At 36.8% G+C, this 12,213-nt stretch overlaps 1 long non-coding RNA gene across 2 annotated transcripts in view; it reads left to right on the forward strand.

Annotated features, from left to right (window-relative positions):
• Window positions 1–12,213, forward strand: part of LOC107195382 — a 230,687-nt gene that overhangs the window by 32,837 nt on the left and 185,637 nt on the right. For both annotated transcript variants that reach the window (XR_003045065.1, XR_001516511.2), the window contains one exon: window positions 11,591–11,994. This is a non-coding gene — a long non-coding RNA (uncharacterized LOC107195382). The remainder of the gene's footprint in view (window positions 1–11,590; window positions 11,995–12,213) is intronic.

A 12,213-nucleotide genomic window follows, 5' to 3' on the forward strand; every position in this document is an offset into this window, starting at 1 on the left:
ATATATTTGTGACTCCCAAGAGAATTTAAAAGTTTTCTTCATATTGATCTTACTTATTTCTGGTTAAGTGTATTCCTAGGTTTTGTTGTTGTTATTGCTTTTATGAATGAGATCTTTTCTCCTGTAGATCATACAACTGGATATTGTTTGTACGTATAAGCGATGTCATTATACATTAATTTTTTACCTAAGCATCTTACAGAGTTCTCTTATTGATACAATACTTTTTTAAAAAAAAAAATTGATTCCGTTGGTTTTTTCCAGGTGTATAATCATTTCATCTGCCAATGATGATAATTTTACCTGCTTTTCTTTTTACACCCCAGTTTATTTTTCTAATTAAGTTGTGTTGGCTAATACCTTTTGGGCAGGTTTATGTTTCATCCATGACTTTAATAGAAATTTTTACCTCGAACAGTTTAAATATCATTGGAATTATTAATTTTTTTTGAAGATTTGGTAAAAGCACCCCATTAAGTCAGATGAGATATATACTTCTTTGCATTATAACATATAACTATTACTTCCACTTTATTAAGAGTTTTAAAAATCAAGAACACAAACAGAGAACAAAAGGAAGAAAATGTATTGTGTAGTGTAATGTTTTTTAATAGAAGCAATGAAAACAGAAAATATTACGTGAATGACAGAATTGAGACCAAACAGTACTGGCTTCCATAAATATAAGTGGGTAACTTACCTATTAAAAAAAAAATCACACTTCATCACAACAAAAAACCCAACTCTATATTTTATATGAGTTATGCCTAAAATACATGTCTTGGAGTAGTTGAAATGAGTATTTTAAAAACCTCACCTGTTTTAAACAGATAAAAAGATGTCTTCTACTAGTTATTTATCCATCAAACCTAAATCGAATATGTCTTATTCAAGCTAAGCTGCTTTCCACAATAAGCATTTATAAGTCTACTTAGAAAACTTTTCTACTTAACACTGATCAGTCCTGTCTGTCTATTTTTGGATTGATAGAGTCATTCTTTGGTTTTCCTTCTTCCTTGGGCCTGATGTTGGGCATTCCTCACAGGTGGGCACAGAAGACAAATGAATGAATGAATGAGACATATGAAAGTACTAGGAAAAACAAATGCTATCCAAAAGCAAAGTGAAGTTATCAGGATCTTATCACTGCTAGAGAGCTGTTTCTTTAAGACATCAATGCGCTCGTCAAACTTACTTTTTTAGTTCACATTTTTTCTTCTAATGAGATTATAAACATTTATCAATGTTCATGTCTTATTTCTCTTATTCCACATGATTCATTTGGTGGTGTGGCAGTTTTCAAATCTAATTTGCAGAGTAGCTTCTTCTGGCATTCTAGTTACAGTTACAAATACCAAATTCAAAACATATGATTAGTGGAGTCAAATCATATGCACATTTAATTCATAAAATTTCACCATACGTTCCACACCAAATTAAAGAACACTTTGAATAAGGTGTAAAATTTCACCCACAGTTTCTCTCGGTAAGCACAAGAGCCAGGCAGAGGGTGAATGGAGAGATTATTCTGCTCTTTGTTTAGATGCTTTTGTAGTGTGAGCACCTCACTGCCTGACCACGGAGCCTGACCCCCAACAGAGCACAATACTCTCATAAAACACATCCATAGTTACCTGGATATTCTTTTTAAATCCTAACTATCACAGTTTTCTCATAAAAGTGTGATTTAATCAGAGGCTATCTGCAACAACAAGAAATATATCCCTCAGACTTTATTAAATGCTTCAGTAGACACAATCTTTTCTCTCACAGATTCTCATGAATTAGGTTCAAACTCTAGGCAAGGAGATAAGCACAAAGAACAGTGGGCAACACATGGTACTCCATGGGGAGAGCTGCAGTAGAGAGATGTCCCAGTGCTTTATGAAGGGGACTAAGTGGGAAATAATAGGTCAGCAAATGAACTGAGGCAAAGCATTCCAACCGTTAGGAAGAGCAGGGACAAAGGCCCCAAAGCACAAAGTATGCAACAGGATTTTTAAAAGCAAGATATCTGTGGTGGTTTAAAACCCAAGTGCATGCTGAGGATAAAAGAGGCTGGAAAGGAAGGCTGTTATAAAGTGAATTACAATGCCGTTCTAAGAAATTTGGACTTGATTCTTTTCTTACAAAAAGCCATCATCTTATCTGGGTCCTTGTGAGAAACTGTGACCCAGACAATTTTGGACTTCTGCACACACACCAGAGGTGGTATGTCCCAGTTCAAGTTCAATGCTCTTTCAACTCCAAGTCACTTCTTCAAAAGGTAGGCCAGTCTCGTTATTTGCTCATTGCTGTGGGAGACATGGTGTGCCCTCCTTGTCTTTTGGGATAGCCCAACCCTGACAGTGACTCTGGGCCATTCCTTTGTTTGGTATTTCAAGATGGTGGCAAATTTAAAGAGTTGTCAAAAGTAGAGAGTGGGGATGTAGGGTTACCGGGCTGTGAAATTTCTGTGGAAAATTCAAAACACCCTCCACTTAACACAATGCCAGAGCTGATTAGTGCGGTTTATTGCTAAGCCCCAAGGGACACCTGCAGGCTTTTACCTTCGGTCTAGAACCCCTGGCCTAAGGGAAGGTGTAATGCCACGTTAGTTCCGCACTCTTTCTGTTAGAGTTTACTCAAAGCTGCCGACACCAGATGTGTTACAAACGAACGTTAATTCTCCTCCAGCATCTGGATCGCATGTACAATGAGGGGCAAGATTTATGCCCTGCTGAAGCATTCCCCGGTTTTTAGCACAGAAGTGATTGAACTCCAGATGTTAACAAAATGCAGAGACCTTTTAGTATGATTAAAAACATGATTTCTTGTTTTGCTCATGACAAAAACCATCGGATTAACTTCTTAGAAGTGGAGCTGCCGTCCTGCTCATTGGAAGCTGTGTCTCCTTCAGCTGTTGGAGCTTGTCGGCGACGATTTTCTGAAGAAAGAATGACTTACCAAGTCCTGAAATCAACACTTTAAGAGCTCTCTCAAAATCAGACGTTACAAAGGTAGAAATCCTTGGAGAACTGTGATCAAGATTCAGATGAGAATGAAAATCAACACAAGGGTTTGCATGAATTAATCAAATGATCTCCCTTTCAGTAACTGTGTTATCAAGACGCATGGAATCACGGCCTTAGAGCCTTAGAGCTGGAACGATCCTTCAGAGACCATCTGATCTGCACCTCTCTGCCTCAGCCCTTTGCTTCCTCCACCTTACAGGGGAGAAGAGGCTGGTCTCCTTTCAGAGTCAGACAACAGAGAGATGCTTTGATGCAGGCCTCAAACCAGTGAATGACGAACTTGCTGAATTCGATCTTTTCTTTTCAAAGCATAGTATTTCCTCAATGATAAGATGTGCTTTGCCCACAAATGACTTTTTCCATAGTTGGAAGGCATCTCGTATTCATTGTGAACACTTAGCAAGTTTGTTTATTTTTGTGTCCACAGTTGTTATTAATGGTGCGTGTGACAGCGGCATCTTAGAATCAAAGAAATATGGTAACTATTGATTTTATTAGACAGAAACCTTGAACTAATAAGCAATCATCTGGACCATCTAGGAATCTGTGAAATGTGTTACTATGCTGATGAGAAAATGCCTTCCTGTGCAGTTGCTCATTTTGTGGTGTTCTCAGCCTTCCCTTGCCAAGATCAAGGAGGAAGTAAATTGATTTTAATATAAAACTTTAAATAGGAAGTACGACCATGGTGAATGATCTTTGTTAATCATGAGTTTAGCCTATTTTGAATGTACCTTTCAAGAGTTTATGGACTTACTATCTAAATGGTTCATTAATTTTAAGATGTTAAGTCATCACTTACCTTTAGTGCCTTTGGTCATTCTGTTCTAGTGTATGCCATGATTAAATTCATCTTCTTATATCTTTTCTGTGACTCTGAAGAGTATAATAAATATACCTGTGTATGTTAAAAATAATGTACTCACAATCATGAGTGGTGAACATTCTTTACAACTTAATGACTAAGAATCGGAGGATAAAGACGTGCCTTTTTAAAATTTACTTATAAGTGCTTTACTGTTTGACTCTGAATCTCCCTGGTCAAACTTGCTGTAGATCTCAGCCCATTTCACATTTCCCCCCAAAATCCACTTATACGTTATAGATTTAACTCAAGATTTTGTAGGAGAATGGGAAGTAGGTGTCGAGTTTTCATCATAAATTTAGAGCAATTTAAATACAACTCTTAGCTAACAACTTAAACATCCCAATAGACATCTTGATTCTTCTCCAAGAGTTGTTTGCTTTGTTTTGTTTTGGTTTCTCCTTCACAGACACAATACCCAGCCTTGCATCGTTTCTCTTTTCCTCCAGTATTTTCTGTCAGCAACTTAAAATTCTTCAATCCCCAGTCATTTAAGCTTGCATTCAACAAACAGTTAAGGATCTACTGTGAGGCAGTTACTCGCCTACTGTGAGACAGATACATACCAGGTAATAGGGATTTGACAGTGTATAAGTCGAATTCCAGGAAAATCAGGAGTAACATATAAATATTTTCTTCTTTTGTCTTTTAACCTAACCTAATTTTTTTTTCTGTAAGTCTTTCCTAAAGAAGTGATATAATTGTGGACAAAACTTTATCTGCAGAGATGATCACTGGAGTATTACTTATGAAAAGGAAAACTTGAAAATCCAAACTATAAGAATTTTTTATTAAAATAATAAAGCAGGGATCGTTAAGCTATTTAATGTTGACAAATAATTATTAGTGACATGATAAATTGATTATAAGTGATAGAGGTAGAGAAAATGGTATCAAATAGTGTATAGAATGTTATCTCAACTATGAATAAAATCTTTGGAAAAACTAGAAGAAATTATAACAAAATTGAGTGGTAGATATATAGATGATTTTTATATTTTTAGTTTTTTTCTTTTAAAATCAATGTTATTGAAATATAAACTATATAGAATAAGATACACATATTTTATGTGAACGATAAGTATTGGCAAATATATAAACTCATGCAACGATCATCCGAATTAAAATATAGAGTATTCCCATCGCCCCAAAAAGTTTCCTCATGCCTATTTGTTGTCAATCTTCCTCCCCTTTATTCAGCCTCAAGAGCCTACTGACCTGCTTCATGTCACCATAGATTAGTTTTGCTTGTTCTAGATTTCATGTAAGGGAATATACATACAATATAAGAATATGTGATCTTTTGTTTCTGGCTTTCTTCAGTCAGCATAATGTTATTGAAACTTCGTGTTGTTGCATATGTCGGTAGTTCATTCTTATTTCATTTTTTTGGCTGAGTAGTATTCATAATTTTTTAAATCCATTTATCTGCTAATAGACCTTTAGGTTGTTTCTAGTTTAGAATCATTATAAATAAAGCTGTCATGAACATTCGTATACAGGACTTTTGTGGACATATGTTTTCAGTTTTTGTTGGTAAATACCTGGAAGTGAAATTCCTGAGTCAAAAGGTTAGTGTACTTTAATACAAATTACCAGACTATTTTCCAAAGTGGTGTACCATTTTACCTTCCTGCCATCAATGTATGAGTGTTTCCATTGCTTTTCATCCAAAAGAAAAAAGAAAAAGAATATCGACAGTTTAAAATGTCCTGCCATTCTAAACACGTGTAATAATGCTTCATTGTGGTTTTGATTTGTGTTTCCTTGATTACTGATGTGGTATATCATTATTTCTGCTTATTGTCCAGTTGTGTATTTTCATTTGAAAGAGGTCTATTCAAATTTTTTACCCAGTTTGGAAAAATTAGGTTGTTTGTTTTCTTATTATATAATAGTAAGAGCTTTATTAGTAAATGTATACACACAAATGTTCCCCTACTAACGATGGTTGGACTATACAACAAAGCGATAGCAATATGAATTCAACAGAAACTGTACTTCACATTTTGAATTTATATCTTTTTCCCAGGCTAGTGATATGAGTCATATTTCCAAGCTCCTTTACTTATCTAGTCATCTTTGACTGGTTGTTGGACATTGTGATTATTACATTGATGAGTTTATGCATTTTATTTTCCTTTAAAAAGTGTTGAATTTGTTTTGAGTGTCATTTAAATTGATGGAGATTCAGCTTCATCCTTTCAGGCTTTTTTTTATTTTAAGCTTTCTTCGTGGATGTCTAGAGCTGCCTCCCTTCTAGAGTTAGTTTAGTTTTACGGCTAAGGTGCAGTCTTCTTGAGTCTCTGCTCCATGCTTTGGGTGTTTAAAAAGGTCTCTCCATTCTGGACAATTGGAATTCAAATATGGTCTCAAAAGTGTTTTTAGGAGGAAAGCTGAGGGACTGTAGGGTTCATCTAATTTTCTTCACTTCTTGTAGAGAGTGTAGTCCTGTGTTTTAAAACAGTTTTGTTTTGTTTTACATTTTGTATAGCTTTCTAGCTGTTTGTGACAGGAAGGCAAGTTGGGTACCAGTTATTCTGCCATGGTCAGAAAAATAAGTTTGAACTTTATATTATTAAAAATATCTTTTTTTCTTTAGTTTCTAAATTTTCTACGATGAGCATGTATTACTCAGAAAATATATGTAATATTATTGTATGAGTTTCCTATTGCTTCTGTAACAAGTTACTACTAACTTAGTGGCTTTAAAAACACAAATTTATTATCTTAAAGTTTTGTAGGTCAGAAGTCCAGCAAGAGTCTCATGGGGCTCATGTCAGTTTGTTGACAGGGCTACATTCCTTTTAGAGACTTGAAGGGAGAATCTGCTTCTTTGCTTTTTCGAGCTTTTTAGAGGTCGCCTGCATTCCTTGGCTCATGGCCACTTTCTCCAACTTCAAAGTCAGAAGCATAATGTCTCCAAATCTATTTCTGACTCTGACTCTCTTGCCCCCCACCTTTCACCAAAGAAAGGACCCAGTGAGGACACTGAGGCCATGTGATAATCCAAGATAATCTCCCCATCTCAAAATTCTTAACTTTATTACCTCTGCAAAGCTCCTTTTGCCATGTTAGGTAACATATTCCTAAGTGTCAAGGGTTAGGGACGTAGATAGTTGAGGGACCATTATTCTGCCTACCACAATTATTAAGGTTTTTGTTATTAGTAAAGTAGTAAGTCACCATTCTTAGGACATACTGTAACAGAAGTTTTCCTGTTGACACACATTTTGGAAGACGTTAGGGCACCTGGGTTTTGGTACCATCTGAGCAAATTGTGCTATTCATTTCTCTGAGGGCATGTGAAGATATGCTGCTTTTGTCACTGTGGATGATGCCTCATCTGCAAGGTACATAACATATTTACAGACCATTGGGATTTGCTTAATATGGCCCTAAATTTTTTGGTTCCTTATCTCTGATTTTCTCTAGCCTACCCCTGATTTCTTGTGATGTCTCTGAGCATACCTGCCAGTACTAATTTCTAGAGCTGTAACCACTCTTTAAGCACTTGAAACATTTTCCCTCAAATGTTTCCAAAACATTCTCTTTTTGATACCCTGGGTCTATGTATGGTACCACCTTTTCCTAAACTTAGGCTTAAAACCGCAGGCACTCATTTGTCCCAATCTTTACTTTCTCCTGATCAATTGTCAGACTTTGCAGATTTTTTTTTTACCCAAGAAATCTCTCAAAAGATCTCTCGCAAACTTTGTTTCATTTCAATTCTCCCAGCCATCACTGTATTTCAGATCCTTGTTATTATATTTGAACTACCCCAAGTATCATGAGTCTCCTTGCTTACACCCTCCTTCCAAACCACTTTTGCTAGATGAGTCTTTATAAATATTCATCACTAAACACAAATTTTTAGATATTCCCCAGTGTCCATAGATAAATTCTTAATTCTTCAGTATAATATAAAAAAACCTACACTTCCATTTTAACAATTTTAATCCTTCATGTCTGATCTCCAATCCAACTTTTATTTTGCTTTCCTTGACTGTTGTAGCTTTCAGCATTTTCTCATCGATATGAATGAATTTCTACAGCAGTCTTCTATAGAAATCTTTTGGTAATTTAGCAAATTATGTCTTGATTTATCTTTATATAATTGTATCTTTTTATGTTTTACCCTCTAAATTTTCTAAGCATAGAATCCATGTTTTGTATCCTTTATAATATCTAATACCCAGTGGTTAATAAACACCTATTTGTGGTTTAAAATAATGGGATTTAGAGCCACATTTTAACAGTTTTTGAGTGGAAGAGGTTTTCAAAACACTTTTTAAAAAGACAATTTTGTTGTGTCCTTCTCACCCTTCTGTAGGGTTAGGTGAGAGATCTGCATTTGAATGATTTATGAGATTTCCATAAAGCAGTGTCATTACTGATGGACAGGGCCAGGTCTCCTTACTCTCACTTTTGTGTTCTTTCTAGTCTATTCTTCAGTCTCTCAGAATTTGACTCAATACTTCTTATTTTATTTTAAAAATTTTAGGTCTCCATGCAAACACCTTAGTGACCACACAGATTATGTTCATCATTTTTCTCTGAAACTAACCTCACTCTTTTGGTTCTGTGTTGGCAGAATAATCTTTTTATAGCTCGTGAATCAAGTCTACTTTGTTTTTACAGCAGAACCTAAAACACTCCTTCCTTCCTTCAGAACTCTGCCTTGCATTCCCTATTCTGTTTCAGGTCACTCTTTTGTACAAAATAAGAAACACAAAGTACATTTAGATTGTTTTAAATTTGTCCAGAATGTCTCCAGGGTTGACTCGCTGTTAAACCTCATGGAAACCCTAGTTCGTTTGGCTGAACCAAGGACTGAGATTTGAGGAAATTATGATAATTATGGCTCATCTTATGATCCAAGGCCAAGTATTTGATTTGCTTTACTTCCGTTGCTCCATCAGCGAAAGGTAAAATTTATTCTGTGTAATCAGAAGGTTGACTGCAAAGGATAACAAAAGTTTTATGCAATCTGTGAGCATAAGGCTATATATATGTATATAAAATCTAAATATAACCATGCCAACTGCTGCAGGGGAATAGAGCTTCCAGAGCTTTTTCCCAGGGGGCTCAGCAATGAACATATTTTCCAGCTCTGTTTTTCACACTAAAGCAGCCAACACATTTTCAAATGATAAATTTAAGATATTTCAATACCTCAGTCATACAAACAATGGTGATGATGAAAGTGGTAGTTGCTATTTGTTGAGCCTTCAGTACCACATTCTGGATCAGGCTTTACAGACCTCTTGCGAGGTGGGTGTTATTCTTAACTCTCTTTTGCAGAAAAACAAAAACAAAAACAAAAACAAAACCTGGCGCAGTCACGATAAGTGGCTTGTTTGAAGTCACAGAATCAGTGAGGTGCAAAACCATCATCTCTGACCCCAAGCTGAGCTGATAACCAGCCTGCCATTATCACTCCCGCTGACCAGGCTCTGGGCACACATGGCAGAGAACTCTGAAGTGGGAACTGCTCTTGTTCTTTGTGATAGTTTGACTCATTTTATAGTTACTAACTTGACTCGTTATGCTAAGGATATTTTAAGAGAAAATAAGCTAGAAAATATCTGCAGGTTTCAGTTTACGTAGAATTTGGTTTAAGAATATGATCCTATGCTCTCTTTGTTGATTTTCTTTCCCTCCCTCCGTCTCCTTCCGTCCCTCCCTTTCCCTCTTTCCCCTTTCTCCTTCCTTTCTTCTCTCTTTCCTCCTTTCCTCCCTCTCTCTCTCTCTCTGTGTCCTTCCTCCTTCTTTCTAAAATGTAATGGTTTTGAACTTCAGTTCTGACACAAGGAGGGTTTATTAAATTGCTGTGTACTTCTGATACCTATCTGCCAAGTCTCCATTACATTGCAGCAATGTTTTGAAAATGTTCAGGGCAACCTTTTGGCTTTCTCGACATGTCATCTAATTGGAAATAATAACAATAATATCTTCTATTTATTGGGCATTTTATTACTAATATCAGAACTTCTTGCTAGGCGATTGTTCCCCAGCTTCACTGGTATCAATGTAGAGGTGAAGGCATTTCGGTAATAGAACAGGGCAACTTCTTTCCTTCTTTGGTGGTCATGGCTTACAGAATCGGCATAGCTGCACACAGGGTAGACCATCACCGAGCAGGCACAGAGGAATTTGCATATTCATTATATATTCACCAGCCTCCTTCCTGATTGAAGTATCAAGGCTTTGGGCCCTCCTTAGATCCCACCAACACATCTATTCGTTCCACAACTAAACACTGGGCATAGGAGTGAACGAAACAAATAAAAATTCTTAATTTCATGAAGCTGATCCAATGCACATATTCTAACCATGTTCGATAATTTTTATATACTCCTAGGATTGGGTAGAATTTGTCTGTGGGCACAGGACTCTGGGGATTTGGCGACAAAACTGAGCTTGAGATTTTAAATTAATTATCATACAAATATTTTTAGTGTATTACTCTTTTAGTCTTATTAGTCTAGATATATTCTTGGATAATCTTGGTTCACTTGCATTCTTCCCTTTGCCTTTTGTTTTCTGCAATAACCTCAGCACCCCCTCATTTCCCTTCCCCCTGCCATGTTTTAATATTCCTAGGAGCCCTGTCAAACTTCATTTTATAGATGAAATTAAGTCTCAAAGAAGTTAAGGAACTTCCTCAAGGCCACACAACTAGTCAGTGGTAGATCTGGGATTTTGATTCATATACTTCTGACTCCAGAAGTTGTATTAGCAACCACAGTTTTATTCTTGCATTCTTTCAAAATCATATCTTCCATGCATTTACCCATAAGTACTTAATCACATGGCATTATGACATCCCTGAGATAATCTATGATCCCTGGCACAATCTAAATGCTTATCAGTAAATGTATGAATGATAAAAGCATAAATTATTCCTGATGCTATTTTCAGTTTATGATGGTTCTGAGCCATTGCAAAATTTAGTGTTTCTAATATCATTCAGTTTCAAGAGGAAAATTATCCATTTTCTTTGGGAAATTCTTTGGTCTTCTGTTCAACTCTTCCTATGCTGCACCACTCCCCCAAATCACCCAACAGAAACCTTGTTCTATAAATATCGCTGAAATTTTCAAATGACTGTATGTAGTCATCACTCACTAAGTGTCTGAGGAATTCTTGTATTGTTTATGTGATCTATCCAAACTGCCAGTGTCTCAGGTCCCATGATGTAAAGCTTGCTGAAGACAGATGAGCAAAAGCGCTGCCTTTTCTGATGGCTGTTCTGACTTTACACATTTTTCTAATCCTACCTGAGTTGGGAGTAGTGGGATTTGAAAAGGGCCCCTGTGTAAGCATAATCGTTCCTCTTTGGAGAGAAACCTTCAGGTCACAGGAACACTGCATAGTTAGGATATGTTTTACTTTAGCAAAGTTACTCAATTTTCCTGGGCCTGAGTTTCCTAATTTATGAAATTTGATATATTGGATATATTATACTAGACAGTGACTATATGTCAGAATCGTGAAGGAGATTCTTAAAAACACAGACTCCCAGTCCCCACTCAGAAATTCTGATTTAGGTCTGAGACTAGACTGGGAATCTCTGTATTTTAACCAGTTGCCCAAGTGATTCTATTGCAGACTATCTTTGAAAAGAGATTGTGGGAACCACACGTAATATTCTATGCCTCAATGGACTTTTAGCGAGACTCCATTAAACCTATTTTTTTCCACTTAGGATCCCTGTCACAAGGAGAAGAGAGCTAGCATCCCAGCTGCAAGTCTCTTGTTCAAGGTTCTTGCTGCAGCCAGCAGTGTCCTTGGAGTCTAGTTCAAAGCTGGAGAGAGTGAACTGTGGAGCCATGAGCCATTGGTGGAGGGGCTGGCCTGAAGGAAGTGAAGTGTTTCAGCCAGAATGTACTGACGCACGACCAGGAAACCACAAGACTGGTGAAAACCTTTCCAAGCCCGAGTCCTATGATCAAAAGAGGTACAGGAAGCAGCTCTGCCAAGAGTCCTTTCTGCTGCTGGCTGGAACTCTGAGCTTCTGAGGCTCTCTGAGTCAACTCCCTGAGCAGATGCTGTCACCCAAGGAGCCATCACTAAAATATTTTCTTATTTACTCAGAGGTGGCTCCCACAGGTGGGTGGAAATGACTTGCTGTCTCTTTTTCTCTTTCTCGCTTCTTTCTTTTGGCAGAAGTTGCCATCTGATTGTGTACTCTGGTTTTTCAGAAGCTATATGTTACTGGCTTTTCACCCTCTGCCAGTTGGCTATTGTTTTGTGGTCAGTGCCTATATAAACTTATACCCAAAACTTATACCTACTTATACCTGATCAGCAAATATCAGTAGCCTGGAC

Source organism: Pteropus alecto, unplaced genomic scaffold, assembly GCF_000325575.1.
Source record: "Pteropus alecto unplaced genomic scaffold, ASM32557v1 scaffold101, whole genome shotgun sequence".
NCBI lineage: Eukaryota > Metazoa > Chordata > Mammalia > Chiroptera > Pteropodidae > Pteropus > Pteropus alecto.